General features: G+C 59.6%; 1 protein-coding gene across 4 annotated transcripts in view; it reads right to left on the bottom strand.

The window, feature by feature from the left end:
• COL16A1 (collagen type XVI alpha 1 chain) overlaps positions 1-15,559 on the bottom strand; it is a 166,166-nt gene that overhangs the window by 102,882 nt on the left and 47,725 nt on the right. The window lies entirely within an intron of this gene.

Raw genomic sequence — 15,559 nt, forward strand, 5'->3', positions numbered from 1 at the left:
GTGATACAAATAATAAAGAACAGAACATAAAAAGGACAAGAAAATTACCCCTCCTGCCCTGCACCTAACAATTTAACATGGCATTTAAGAGGCAAGCTCCTCTTCCAAGAAACCGAAGCTCCAGCAGCCAAGAAACACAAATCAAAGCCGAGCCTTTCACTTGCTGGGCTTGTGACATTCAGGTTCTGAGACAAAATGTCGTTGAAAGGCAGTTTGCGGTGGGATATTTATCTCCCTGCTTCCCCCGCAAAAAGCTCTGTGCAGAGAATTGGATTCATTTCACTGGAACAAGGCAGAGGCCTGGTTTGGGGGTTAATGTTCCATCTGGTGCCTGCTGGAAGGGCTCCCAATAGACTGCGTTTGCTTACACATAATTAGATGCTGATGGAGAGAAGACACAAGGAGAGCTACAGAACTCGGGTGTCTTGGAGAGCAGCGAAAGCAAGGCACAGAAAGACGGGCACAATCCAGGGTAGAGGCTGAGCGCGCCCTGGTGCTGCTGTCCAGCTGCTTTTACACCCCCCCCACACACAACCCCTTGCCTACACACACACACACAAACGCACACACACACAGAACCCTTACCCCACACACACCGCCCCCTTACACCCCCCCACACATACACAGCACCTTGCCCACACACACCCACTCTTACCCCACACACACCCTTACCCCACCCCCACACAGCCCCTTGTCTATACACACACAGACCCTTGCCTCCCCCACACCCTTACCCCCAACACTCATATACAGACCCCCCTTACCCACACACACAGCCCCTTGCCTACACACACACACACTGTACCCCCCCCACACCCTTATCCCACCACACAGAGCCCCTTGTCTAGACACACACACATCCTTACCCACACACACACCCTTCCTCCACACACTTGCCTACACACACGCACACCCTTACCCTCCCCCCACACACAGTCCCTTGCCTACACACACACACACACACACAGTCTTGGATCCCTCACATACACAGGCACACAAACACGCATGCATACACACACATGCTATGATCACTGTCCACACACCTACACACACACCCCCCTCCCCACTGACACACAACCTCAGATGAATTGAGGCTCTCACACTGTAGCTGCGGAGAGGACAGAAAGTCCATCTCCTGAAGGAGTTTGAGATTTTTATGTTGGTCTTCGCTCCAATCTGGAACAAGACCGGAGCTTTTCAAAGTTCTCTGCATAAGACAATTCCAGAAAAAGACATTCGTTTCGGGCCCAACACAATGTGTGGTTTTTGACAAAACTGAACTGTCCGTTTCACCTTTCAGAAATCTAGGAGGATACGACACACTCGCAAATTTCAAAATGAAAAGTGGTTTCAAAACCGAAACGTTTACCGTTCAACATTGCCGGAACCCATCCTCCCCCGCCCCCCCCCCTTCCCGTTTCTTCTCCAAAACCAAATTTCAGCAAAATCGATGTGGTTTCCTGAAGCATTTAGGCTTTGACAGACTTGCATTTTCCCATGGAAAACAGGCCCATCAGAGTTTTCCTGACACACTCTAACCCAGCGGCTGCTTGTCCCTTAGGGGCCGGAGGGCTGGGGTGACAGGACGAGCCACACCTGGCCGAGATCAGGGTGACTGCCCCAGAAAGAGTAGCAGGAGGCTGCAATGAAGGGGGGACACTCAGGGAAGGGTGGAGAGACTGCAGAGAGTGTGACAAGCTGCAGGGACCACCCCGCCCCGAGCCCAAGGGAGGCGTGACAGAGAGGAGCTGCAGTGAGCAGGAGTCTCTTGCTAGAGACCCTGACTGGGAGAAGGGCCTGGAAGCCAGAGGGCTGAGCTCCAGCCAGGTCCAGGCTGAAGCATCACTCACAGGGGGGAACATCCACTCCCGAGTGGCACAGTGAAGCCAACCTAAATTTCCGTGTAGACAGCGTGAGGTCAGCGGCAGAATTCTTCCATCGACCTAGCTACCCCCTCTCCGGGAGCTAGCTTACCTACGCTGCGGGGGCGAATCCCCCCTGCTGGCGTACGTAGTGTCCACACTGACCCACACGAGCTGTCGTTTTAAGTGCAGACAAGCCCTCAGAGACTTTGAATGGGGACCTAGCTGTGGGCTCCCTCCCTAAAGACAGCGAGTGAACGGGTTTGGGGCGTGGAGGGCCAGCAGGGGAGGCCTCAATAAGTGGGACCCCAGCAGGGGAATGTTTTAATGACCTGTGAGTGTGAGATACAAAGGGCCCTGAGGAAGTGAGAACTTGGTAGCGGGGCACCAGAGTGACCTCTGGCCATCACGGGGCGCTCAGTCAGCAGCCACCCTGCACACACGCTCCACGATCCCGCACACCCCCATGCCCCTCACACAGAAACGCCGACACACACGTGTGCTAACACATCACAATTCCCTTTCTTATCAGCAAACAGCCCCAGCCACACGCAGCTCACTGATACTCTCCGTGTAGGAAGTCCCAGCCCGTCCCATGCACACGAATTCGCCCTCCCACGCGAAGCTCTTCGGTATCCTCCAGGACTAGGTGCCACTACAGTGCCAGAGACCCGCTCATGCCGAGGCTCGCTCTGCCAGCTGCCTGTGGAGTTCCTGGCAAAGCCGCTTTTCTTTCTGTCAGAGCAGGGGCAACTTGCGCTGACTGGCCAGCCGCCAGGGTCCCATCCGACGGGCGGGTTGGGTCAACCATTGCTACAGCGCTGGGGAGGAGCACTACAGGACTCTGGAGCAGCAGGACATGGGCAGGTGCCTGCCTGTCCTGGAGAACCCCCTGGGCCCGCAAGTGCCGGGCACACGGCTCGCACCTCCCCAGCACCGGTGCAGCTGGGACGCCGGGCCCTCCTGGCAGCAGTGAGGGATTTGGGATACTTGCCCCACTGGAAGAGCTCAGCGGAGCTGGTTGCTTCACACCCCTGCTGGGGAGAACTCTCCTGGGTTACCCCATTTCAGCTGGGCCTGATCTAAAGGCCCTGTCCTAGGCTTCGCAACCAAGCACCAGACCCAGGGCTGGTCAGACGCCTGGCCTGACTGCGGGGTACGGACACGGGGCGCTGTATGGGCCAAGGGGTCCCGAGCAACACAGCGTAGCTGGGGCCTGGAGGAGCTTGTCGAAGAACCTGTGTAGATGAACAAAGCTCTCCCACTCACCCCCCGGGGGCACTGTTATTGTCCACACACACACACACACACTCCTATCACCCTGTCCAAGAACAGCCTCAATCTTTCTTCCCTAACCAGGCTTGGAGCCGCTGAGCCCAAGCCCTCCTTGGCTGCCCCCAGCCAGGCGCCTGCCCACTGCGGCTCACCGAACCGCCCGCCTCGTTTCCATCCCCTCCCCGGCACTGGGGAAATCGCTATAAATCCCCGGATCCCTCCTCCCCACGGGCGCCATCGCCTCGCCGCATATGCAGTCTCTGGGAGGGAATAAAGGCTGTTAATTACCAACAGATGCCCTGGGAATTCTCCGAGCCACGGATTCCTTTTCCACTGAGCCTGCAGCGAGGGGACCGGGTGTGCGTGGAGGCCCAGGGACAGCAAACCCCGGCCCGACGATGGCCATCCCAGGGCGCAGAGTCCCAGGCGACCCCCAGCGCTCAATGGCCGGAAGCAGGGGGAGGTTCAGGGGTTTAGAGGCACTGCCGTGGGGATGGGGACTAGGTGGGGGAAGCGATGGCCCAGGAGCACCTGGCACGGAAGGGCGGCAAGGGGGGCTTCCCTGTTCTCAGCTACAGCTGGGAGCCCCCGGCCCCAAATGCAGGTCTCAGGAGGTGTAAGTGGCTAGCGACCCCATTGCTCCCTGCTAACCTCGGCGGAATCCACCTGCCTGTGAGAGCCGGGGAGGGGCATTGGGCAGACGACGGGGAACACCCCCCACCCAGCACCCTGTGCTACCGGCAGTACTGGGCGAGGGTGGCCAGCTCCCCAGCATCGTCCTGGAGTCTCCAGGAATTAAATATTCACCTTCAGTTACAGATGACGTCATGCAGTGAAACCTCCAGGAATGTGTCCAACCAAACTTGGCCGCCCTCATGGGGCGGCAGGACTGGCGGGGGGGCTGGGGGGATAGAGGCCAGGCAGACAGGCAAAGCCACGGCCCCCCGCGCAGCGCATCAAAGAGAGGAGACGCGAACTGGAGCGAGACAGCGCAGGGATTGTTCTTCGAAAAATCAGCAACAGGCCCAGAAGAGCCCAAGGCTGCTTCTTTCTGGGCTGGAGAGAGACCGGCTGCACCCTGGGCCGGGGCCTGACCTGTCAGACAAGCACTGCTCTCATCGGCAGCCGGATTCCCCGAGATGGGCAGCACGTGGCCACGGACACGGGCGGCCTCCGCTTGCCGTGGCACCGGGATGAGGAGCTGCTGCGACAGCCCCACGCACCCAGGGTTTAAGCTTTAATGAAAGAGATGCTGGGCTCAAGCATGTTTTTTACTTTCATAACTGACATGGCAGGCCCAGGTGTGCCGGGGCCCTGAACTGCCAGGTCCAGAGACGCTGGGGCTCAAATTAAGCATTGCACACACCCCACTTTGCAATACACTGTGACGTTATTGACATAATCTGTAACTGTATAGATCATTGTTGCAACCACTGTTATATATTTGCAGCAAATATTGTATAAAGGCTGTTGTGTAAGGGGTCTACGGAGAGGTTATGGTTTGCTGGTTATGATTATACTGTCTATATGTGTGTATCATTTTTGTAGTTGAAGTTATGAATATCGGCTCTATACTGTCTATTTCAAACTTGTGCTGTGCTTCTGGGTGACACCCCAGACAAGTTGGTGTCAGCTCTGCCCATCCTGCTTGATGGCCCATTAAGGACCATCAGCGATACAATTGACCCATTGAGAGAAGACAGATAGGCCTTGTGACTCAGCAAAGTATGCCGGGACTTGCCCATGTGACTCCAAACTTCGTTTTGCTGTAATTTTCCACAGTAAGAACAAAGAGGGGTTCTTGCACCTGGAAAAGATGATAAAAGGCTGATGCCTCATCTCCATCTGGTCTTCTGGCCTGCTTCCTACCTCTGGAGGGACTTTGCTACAAACGGAAGCTCTGAACAAAGGACTGATTACCAATCCCAGCTGTGGGTGTTCTCCAGAGACTGGATTTGAACCTGCCGTTTATTCCATCACTGCTACAAGCCTGAACCAAGAACTTTGCCATGACTGTATGTCATTGATTCCACTTAACCAATTCTAGCTCTCATCTGTATCTTTTCCCTTTTATGAATGAACCTTTAGATTTTAGATTCTAAAGGATTGGCAACAGCATGATTTGTGGGTAAGATCTGATTTGTATATTGACCTGGGTCTGGGGCTTGGTTCTTTGGGATCGAGAGAACCCTTTTTCTTTTACTGGGGTGTTGGTTTTCATAATCATCTGTCCCCATAACGAATGGCACTGGCGGTGATACTGGGAAACTGGAGTGCCTAAGGGAATTGCTTGTGTGACTTGTAGTTAGCCAGTGGGGTAAAACCAAAGTCCTCTCTGTCTGGCTGGTTTGGTTTGCCTTGGAGGTGGAAAAACCCCAGCCTTGCGCTGTGACTGCCCTGCTTGAAGCAATTTGTCCTGACTTGGCACTCTCCGTTGGGTCCCGCCAAAACCAGCCTCGTTACATACACAAACCAGCATGCACCACACTGCCACCCACACCCCCGGCGAGCCCCACACCTCCCTCTGGCCCCCACAGTGCTTCCTCACCCCCAGCACACTGCCTCCCTCTGGACCCCCATGCTCACAGTCCCCGCTGAGCCTCCTGCCAGACCCCCCTGAATATATACCATCATCCCTGCCACCCACCCGCCTGCACTGACCCCTCTCAGCCGCCTCCCTCCCCCATCTCAGACACCTTCCCCCATCCCCCAAAGTCCCCTCTGTGCCTACTTCTGTCAGAATGTGGGATCCCCAGCAGGGCTCTCCACACCCCCAGCCCAGCCCCAGAAGGCGGCACTCAAGGGGAACGCTGCTTAGTGCCCCCCCCCCTTTGATGTCCCTTTGGGGGGGGGAAGGAGGGGAGAGATTCTTTTAATGGCTACTGCCTGGTTTTTCCCCTGCCCGTGCCACGTATGCCAGCGGATTCGGTGCCTTAGGGATGGAGCTCGGGCCCCAGCGTTTGCATCCCCAGCGTGCTGCTCCCCACAGAGTTCATGTCACAGGGTCACCCAGTTACCCCTCTACTGAGCCCAAAGAGTGGGGTTAGACCAGCACGTTTCAGCCCTCAGGAGCCTAACCCGTTGTGGGCCCCAGGGCTGACCGAGGTGCCCCCAGTGCCCGAGCTCCCTGCAATGGCAGGGAACTTTTTGGGGGGCAACACGCCCAGGGGGTCCCAGCCGGCAATCCCTGCCCCATGCTGCAGAGGAAGGGAGTCCCTGCCAATCCCTGCTGGGGGCCAGTCCTTCCCAGCCCCAAATCTGGCCATCACTTTGACCCTAAGCATGTGAGCAAGACCCAGGGCCCCGTGCTGGCAGTTATCCACAGCTGAGCCAGCACCGGACTCTCCACTGGTCCAAACCAGCTCTGCTCCAGTGGCTCTGGCTACAGCCCCCAGCATCGCTGCGATCCCAACCCAGAGGGGGTCTTGGCTCCCCGCAGGCCCCCGGAACCTTGCGTCAGGAATGAGTCGATTCTCTCTCCACTCTGAGGCTTGACGTTTAACAAGCCGGTTATTTACACTCGCCTTGATTTGTGGCGGGCCCTAACTCAGCCGCTGGCACCCAGCTGGTCCCCACGGCTGTCGAGCAGCTCTCCCGCAACTGTGAGAGCCATCCTTTCCCCCCTGCGGTGTCTCTGCCCGTGTCCTGCAGTCCGTGCCCCTGCCCCTTCCAGCTATTGTCGCCCCCCTCGCTGCCCTGGGGCCCTGACACTTCTGTCCTGCCCAGCAAGCAGGTCAATGGGGCAGCCACAGCCCCAAGCCAGGGGGAAGGAGGGGAGAATGTGGAAGAGACGCAGGACCCTCTGCAAGGTCTTCTCTCACCACCCCGCTCCCTGCATCCCTGTTAACAGTGCAAGCGCAGCAAGCGGCACACACCAGCAGGGGGCGCTCTCCCCGTGTGAAGTTATAGGGTTAGGAATCTTCGCTCAGGAGCCGTTCGGGGGGGGGGGGGGTTTGTCAGAAAAGCGACAGATGAAATCCCCTCCCTGCTCCCAGCGCCCCAAAGCCTCCGCATGGGGCAGGGACGGGGGCGGACGTGACACATGCTCCCGGGGCCGGTCGGCAAAACCCATCCAGCCCCACCGAGCAGCGGAGAGGAGAACTGGCGCATGGCTGCTCCCAGGACCCCCACACACCCCCGGTTCCTTTCTTCCTCTCTCCCCATGTCTTTTCCTTTCCTGCTGGGCTGGCGGGATTCCTCGTCACGCAAACCGAGCCGGCGCTGGAGGGGTACTGGCCCCAGGCCAGTAGCAGAGGACGGGACTGCGCCAGGCAGAGCACGGGCACCGGGGATGGGTGCAGGTGACATGCCCTTGAGGCCATTCAGGGGAGCGCAGGAAAAGGGGCAGTGAGATGCTGGTCCATCCCGGGGCAGGGACTGGGACGAAGAGGCCAGCAATCGAGTCCAGCTGCCTGCATGGTGGCCGGGCTGGAGACACGGCCTGGCCCAGCCTGGAAGGCCCCAGAGCCGCGCTTTCTGAGGAGCCGTTATGCCCCTCCGTGGATGGATGCAGCGGGGGTTCTCCTCCTGGCAGGGGCTTCCCCCTTTCCCCTCCTTGTCCAGGGGAGCCCACGCGGGCGAACGGGTTTCACTTGGAGCTGGGGTCGAGTGTGGAGGGACCTAATGCCAACCTCCTTTTGGCCAGGGAAGAGGAGTAAATGTCCCTCCCCATCACCAGCTCTGTAGGGCCTTGTCCAACGCGGTCACCCTCCTCACGGGATGGTCCCATTACAAGGACTGAAACCTCCGTTCCAGCTATTTATCTTTGCCAAATGGCTGCATGAGTCACTCTAAACCCAAACCAGATGATGCTGGGAATGGCTGGGTTGTGTAATTAGCACTTGGGTTTTAAAGGGGCGGCGTAGAGGGGCAAGAGACAACGCAGGAGGACATCAGCCTGGATGCATTGCCAGCCGCGAGGCCCCATCCTCCTCTGTGCTGACTCTGCCCACCTCCATGGGTGATGATCAGCTGGACTGCAAGGTCGGGCCCCTTTAATCCTGGCCCTGTCCTCACTGCATGGCGAGCACATCTGCTGATCCTGCCAGCCCCCCGGCTCAGATATGCTCAGTCCCACGAGACCAGTGCTGCATAGACAGGTCAAGCTAGTCACTCAGCCTGGCCTCCTTCCCATCAGGAGATGGGGGAGCTGAATCATCCAGGAATCATTCAGCTCTTCGGTCGGTGCCAGCGGCGGTCGTGTGGTTTGGGGCTAGAGACAAATGAGCAGGAAGGAATAGGAGAAAACCACTCTGCTCACTTTGCCTGGACAGGCTTGAGCCTGTGGGAGCAGAGGGGAGAATCCCCAGCATCAGCCCCCTCTCCGGCTCTCCCCACGGCTATGCCACGATGCAACGCAGGTGCAGGGACTCAGCCACCAGCAGCAGATCTGGGGAGCCAGGGAACTCGACGCCGAGGAAGGGGTGCAAGGCCCCCAAAGCCCTGGCTCTGGGAATGGCTCTGGACAGCACAATTGAATTCACCCCGCCGCCAAGCAGCAAGAAGGGCCAGGGGCTGAGCCGAGGGTGGGTGCTCAAACCCCAGTTGCTGGGGGGGGGGTGTCACAGAGGAGGCAATGTCAGCTAGGGGCGCACGAGAGAGATGCACGTCAGAGGGAGATGGGACATCCAGGCCTCTGGCTGCATCCCGTCTCCCCAGTGATCTAGGGAGAGGACGGACTGAACCAGAGACCCATTTCATCTCCCCACCTGAGGAGCACCTCAAACCTCCCGGCGAGCTGCAGGGGCTGGGGCTGAAGCAGAACTAGTCCTTCCCTGGGAGCTGCAGCACCCTCCCGGCCAGCCTCAGCCATGCCACGCTCCAGCCCTTGGGGGCTTCAGGAGGGGGCCAGCCAGCCATGAACCCAACCGGGCAAGGAGGATGGGGGGAACTTCTAGAAACAAAGCCAAACCCAGCCAGTCTCCCAACAAGACGGCTCACATCAGCACCAGGTGCAGCTCACCTTGTTCCCGGCTCCCTGTCACCCTGCTGAGATCCCCCCGGCCCTCCAAGGCTGGAACTCGGCCCTAGCTGAGTGCTGAGCCCCCCCAGTGCCTCCACACCGCGCGGCTCCTTCCTTCTCATGCACAAAACACCCCGTTCCACTCCCCATGGCAGCGTCTTTCTGGGACCAAAACCAGCCTAGCCCAAGAGGGGCAGAAAATAACAAGGACCCACCGGAGAAATTAGCACCCAGCTTATCAGCCCCCGGGCAGCTCATCACATTAATGCTGCTCCCTGTTCAAGGGGTGGGGGGGGGGGGGGGTTGAGGGGGCGAGAACAAGGGCTTTCAATGGCCATTTAGCCAACGGAGAATGGAGGCTCAGACAGAGCATGTGATTCGCCCAGGGTTAGGGTTAGGCAGAGCAGGGGTTTGAACCCTGGCCTCCTGCATCCTAGCCCCATGCCTGGACCAGAAGGCGAATCACGGGCTGCTAAAGCAAACTCCCCTTCTCCCGCTTTCTGATGCCCCAGTCGGCAGCGCTGCCCCAGCTCGTCCCCGGAGGGGACACCCCCTTTCCTTCCCCAGAGCTTTACTGGCAGGGCCGAGTCTCCCACCAAATGGGGCCAGAAAAGCAGCACGCCCCAGAACTTATTTACAGACCTGCTGACCCCAGCAGTCTCCGTTCGCAGCTACTGGGTACAATGGGGGACCCTGCCCAGGAGAAAGGAAATGGAGACTGCCCATTGCTGCTAGCCCTATGGTGGTGGAGGAGGGGAAGACAGCTGCCATGGGGCAGGAAGGAGGGGGACTCGCTAGCCAGACATCCTGGCTTCACCGAGCCACCCGGCACCTAGGGGTAGCGCCCCACCTCCTCTTCAGCGTGACGGGCCTTGGGTGCTACAGCAGCAAAACTGGATTCTCTGCTCGTCACCGCCGGGCTCTGGGACACCGGCTGGGATTGTCTGTTGTGACGGAGGCATGTTCTCAACCGAGCGCCCCTGGGGGCTGGGAGGCGGGAAGAGAGCAGTTTCCAGTCGCTCTGGTAACTGTCGCACACTGTGTCCTGCCCACATAGCAGACCGCGGCGTCCCGTACACCCAGGGACACCACAGCAGCTCATACACTCACAGACATCACGGTCTCTAGCTGGGGGAGCGATTCCCTTTGACGAAGTAGCAGGTTGTTATCGTCACCAGGACTGGCCAGTAGAGGGAGACAAAAATCTCATCCACGAAACCAACGATTCGCACCTGGCTGGCGGGTGGGGCTGCCCCCGCCCCAGAGCTCCCCCTGCAGGCAGACTCCAGCATGCAGCAATCTCCTGCCAGCCCCAGGATTGCCGAGGGAAACCCCGCACGGGGGACAACAGCGGGGCCTTCCAAGAGGAGAGAACAAGGCGACAGCCCCATGTAATGAGCTGCAGACAAGTGAAGCGAGTGACAACATAGAACATGAAGACCCGGAGGCAGCCCAGGCCCACCCCGATCCAAGGCCCGTCACACCATGAGTGCGTCCTCCCATATCAACCAAAATAGCCTGCCTTCCGCACACAAGATCTGCCTGCCGGAAGAGTAGCTGGAAAAAACAAAGACAGGACTCCTGGGTTCCATTCCTGGCTCTGCCACTGGCTCACTGGGCAACTGCCATGTGCCTCGGTTTCCCCAGCTGTATGGCAGAGACGGTAAATCCTTGCTGCCCACAGGCAGGAGGGCACTTAATTCATTAGGGTCTGAACTCCTGAGATCCTTTGCTCCCTGTTCTCTCCCATGGAGGGCGGATGCAAGCAGAGCTCCAGCAAGGGTGACTCCGCTGCTGGTCCAGGACAGTGTGTGTCCCAGAGCGAGGAAGGTCTCACGAAACAGCCATTCGGAGGATACATCTTGCAAACCTCATGGCGGAAGTGAGAACAGGAGGCAGCCAGGAAGCCAGGTCCCTTCCCCAGCAAGACAGCGCACAAGCCAGAGGCTGGCCGGCGTGTTTGCACCCGCGTGCGTGCCCTGTTACACGTTACGGGGCTGCTAACAAAGACAGGAAGCTGCAACCCCCGGCAAAGGGGGAGTAAATTCAACCTCCCCGAGGGGGCTGACCCCCAGCGGAGCGCAGAGCAGTGGGATACACTAAGACGTCCTCCTCCAGTCCTCGCATCAGCCTGCCTGGGCCCTTAGCCTGAGCCGCCTGCCCTGCCATCCAGAAGGCACGAGACAGACCTGCCAGCGATACAGCCAGTTCTTGTGGCACCATCTAGTGGAGATCTGTAACCGACATTGCAGGAAGGCAGGACAGCGCGGGGTCCAAGCCCAGCCTTGGCTGCCAGCGGGTGCGGGTGCCGCTCCATTGATGTCAGGGGGGTGACAGCTGCTTGCCCCAGGGCTGAGTTTGGCCTGTGCCTCCCTACACAGTAACCCCAGAGGGTTTAGCCAGAGGACAGGCTGTGCCCGCCTGGCTTACAGCACAGCGAGTGGCTCAGCAGAGTCTGCACTGCCAGCTGGCCCCAGGTCAGAGGGCAACTGCAGGGGTCTGCTGTGCATCAAGAAGGGACCACGTAGCTGCCTGGGTTCCAGGGGGAATGTGCGGGTTTCTGTTCCCCCCCAATCCTCCATTGCATAAGCTGCACGCACCCCATCGAAGCTGGGGCCTGGACGATGGGGAACATCCTGGGAGCTGCCCCCAAAATCCAGCCCCTTTCGCTCCCCTCTTTGCTTGCAGGGTGGGGAAGCTGCAGGAAAATCCCACACGCAGAAGGACAAAGCAAAGCCAGGCTGTGCAAACCTGCTTCCAAGCCACTAATCAGATGCAAAGGGGGGAGGGTGTGCATCTCCCCAAGCCACGTGGGCACAGGCTGCGGAGACCCTGCCTCCTCGGAGCCGACAGAGCAGTGACCTGGGGATCAGAGGAAAGGCCCAGCTGTCCCTTCTCATCTTCCAGGGCCGGGGGCACCATGGCCCAAAGGAGCAGCTCCCCTCCGGGTGCACATGGGGGCAGCTCCATTTGCTGCAGTGTCAGCTCAATGGAGCGATGCTCGTTTACACCACTCAGCACCCCAGCCTCGGCTCTCGCCTTCGGATTGACGGTCGCTGCACCAGAAGGGGAAGCGCTGAAGGGTAAAGGCAGGACCAGGCTGGGACCCCTACAGCCCCTGCCAGCCAGTGGGACAGAGACCGATGCACCCATACCTGCCCCCACTGCTCCGGCCAGTCAGCCTCCCGCTCCTCCTTGCCGTTCCCGGGGATCCTGTCTGATCTCACGTCTAACACAGGCCTGGTCCAGGATGCAGGGATGCCCCATGTGGAGACTGTCGCTCTGCAGGCTGCATCTGCTGTCAGGAGGGGTTGGATGGAGCCCGTGCCCCCTGCCGTGAGCTGGACACACGCCCATCACTGCACGTTCACCCCAAATCTGAGCGAGGATCTGCACTGAGCCATTGCACGAGTATCCCTGAGTCGGCGCCAGGGCGGCCGAGCGAGGGCAGTGCAGTCACCAAGCCCACCCATCAGGATGTAATCCAAGAGGATGCACAAGGCAGCCCAGACTGAGCCAGTCTGGGGCCTAGAACCCAAGGAGAACTACGGGGTGGGGGGAGGTCCAGCAGCCTCCCCAGAGAACCCCCTGTACGTTCATCACAGCCAGGCCACATCTCCTGGGGCTGCGTCATCCCTGCTTGGATGACCGATGGCCTTGACGATGGGCCTCTGCCTCATCTGGCCACGCAGCGAACACCCTGATGCCAGCTCCGAGCCTGCCCGTCACTCCTTGCCCCCGTTCGCGTGAACCCCACTGGGCAGCCGCCCGCGCCCGTGAAAGAAAACAAATCACCCGCCCTTGGAAACATGGTTGTGGGGGCGGGGGGGGGGGGGGGGGGAAGTGTGCGGTTCTGACTCGTCCCACGCAGTGCCACTAGGGGGCTCTAGCTGCTTGCTGTTGCTCTCCTGGGGAGGGGAGAAGAGATGGGATGGGGGGGGGGGACGACACTGACAAGCCAGGACCCACTGCTGGAGAGCGGCTGTGGGGGAGAGAGGCCAAGAGGAAGCCGGCAGGGGAGTTGCGTAAGAGATGTGCCCAAACACCCCCCCCCCCCGGTGACCCGTTCCCAGGAGCACCAGCTTTGAGGAGGAGCGGCAGGATGGCACATGCAGGGGTGGGGGAGAGAACTGGCCTCAGGGCACCAGCAAGCTCCCCCCACCCCTTCGCAGGAGCAGCATGCCGGGCTGAGGGATGGAGACAGCAAGGCTGCTCTCGTTATGGGGAGGAGGCACCCGAGACCCTGCCCCTGCCCCCGCCCCCTCTGGCCAGAGAGGAAGGGTGGCCCAGCAATTACAGGGCTGGGCCGGGCCTCGGCAGACTCGTGTCCCAGTTCTGCCACAGACGCTCTGTGCGGCCCTGGTCACGTCACTTTGTGCCTCAGTTCCCAAGTGCGCAATGGGGAGCGCAGTGACCCCACTTCCTGCGTCTGCCCCACCCGTTTCCAGTGTAAGCCCCTCGGCGCAGGGCCCGTCTCACAGCACCCGGCACAGTGGGGTGCTACTAACCCCACCAGACTGGATGGGCAGGCTTTAAAGGCGAGCTCTGAGCAATGCCCGCTGAGCGAACAGGGCGGGTAGGGCAAGCCAGCTAGCTAGATTTAGATGGTGGGGGCCGCCCTGGGACCCCTCATGAGAAGGTTCTTACCTGAGCAAGGAGCAAAACTCACATGAAGGACGCATCACCAGATCTCCCCGACTGTACCTCATCCTGCCTCTTCCCCAGCCCCCGGGACTGAACTGGGGCGGCAGGTCGAGCGGGAGACACTGCAGCGGGGGCTCTCACGGACTCCCGCCCCCTGCAGAGCGCAGAGCAGTGGGTTACACTAAGGCGTCCTCCTCATTCCAAGCTGCAGTCACCTAGGCTTTCCGCATCCTGGAGAGGCCCCGGTCCACCCACCACCTCGAATCCCGAAGATGCTGTTTCTGGGCTGCTGGGTGTGACCCAGAGAGACCGAACTGCAAATTCGCTCCAAACCCCATCAGCACTGCGCAGCCAGGGAGCACAGCAAAGCAGGGAGGGAAATTTGAAAGATCAGGAAGCACTTGTTCAGTGTCAGGCTTTTGTCTGGGCAGGAGCAGGCTGTGCTGTGGACACGCTGCAGAGCGAGCCCCGGGCACGGGGTTGCATGCTTCGCCACTGCAGGGGTGACGTCAAGCTCATGAGCTAAAACAGGCCCTGTGGGGCGCGTGGATAATGCTCTGTGAGGGTCCCCACCTCTCCGGCGCCAGGAGCTGCAGAAATTGTCACTCCAAAAAGTATTTTCAGAGGTCGAAGCAAAAACGTTTGACAAAGGGAACCAGTTTGACGGCGTGCGTGCGAGAGAGAGAGGCGTGTGCACACACAGTAATGCAAGTGGTCGGGCTGGGGCCAGATTTTTAGTAGGTCTTGGGGCAGGGGAACCAAGGGCTGGGAACCCAACGTGCTGAGTTCGGCGCCAGCTGAGCGTTTTGTGGATCACGCTCGTGCCTCAATCAGGGACCGAGGCACCGAACTCAGGGGTTGAGACACCTACATTCCTTCGCAGACCTGGGCCTGAGCCTCTTTGGAAACTGGGCCACGTCTGTTGGTGCTCGAATGGGAGGCTGAGCAAGTCTGCACATCAGGCCCCCCGTGTCTCTCCCAGACTGGCCAGCCAAAGGCCCCGGGGGGGCAAACCCAGCGAGCGGGCGAGTGGCTAAGAGCTGAGGGGGAGAGGGACAAGGCGGTGGAGCCAAGCGAGAGAAGAGGCCTTCAGAGGAGGTTTTAACGGAGCTGGGCAGCCATGTAGGATTGCCCCAAACCGTTGTGGCGAGGCAGCGCGCTGGTGTGAAGGCATCGGGACGAGGCCAGCGTTACACTCTGGGGGGAGCAGGGAAGGGAGAGACTACGCAGGACCCCCCGCCCCTCCCAGTCACTTTCTCTGGTGAGCTGCCAGCAAAGGAAGGGAGAGGCAGACCATGGCCCGACCTCCCCCCGGCCCCAGAACAACCGCTGCCCAGGTCCCGCAGTCTAATCTACACAGACCTCCCCTTTGCTACAGCTCATTCCTCTGTGTCCAGCCCGCTCTGCAGCCCGGGACTGACTTCTTGCCAGCATCCTGAAGGCTGATCGCATCTCCCAAGGTTTCTCTTCCCCGATGGAAGCAGGGGGAGTGTGGGGTTGTGGTTTAGGCCCGGCATGTGGGGCTTGGCCCTTGTGAAGTCGACCCCCGGCTCTGCCGCGGAGCAGCTGTGTGACGCTGCGCAAGTCACTGCCCCACGCTGTGCCCCAGTTTCACCCATAAAACGGGGAGAACAAGCCTTACCCTTGGTTTTGTAAAGTCCCTTGAGAACCTCCGATGGAAAGGGCTACAGGTGCAAAGTATTAATAGAAATTAGCATGGCCTGCGATACCCTAGCTTCTGCCTGGCAGAGGAGATGGCTGGCTCGGAGGGACCCTGGGCCTCCAGCCTTTAAACAGCATCAAGCAGGTGCTGCAT

This window comes from Lepidochelys olivacea (assembly GCF_965140295.1).
Source record: "Lepidochelys olivacea isolate rLepOli2 genome assembly, chromosome: 19".
Taxonomy (NCBI): Eukaryota; Metazoa; Chordata; order Testudines; family Cheloniidae; genus Lepidochelys; species Lepidochelys olivacea.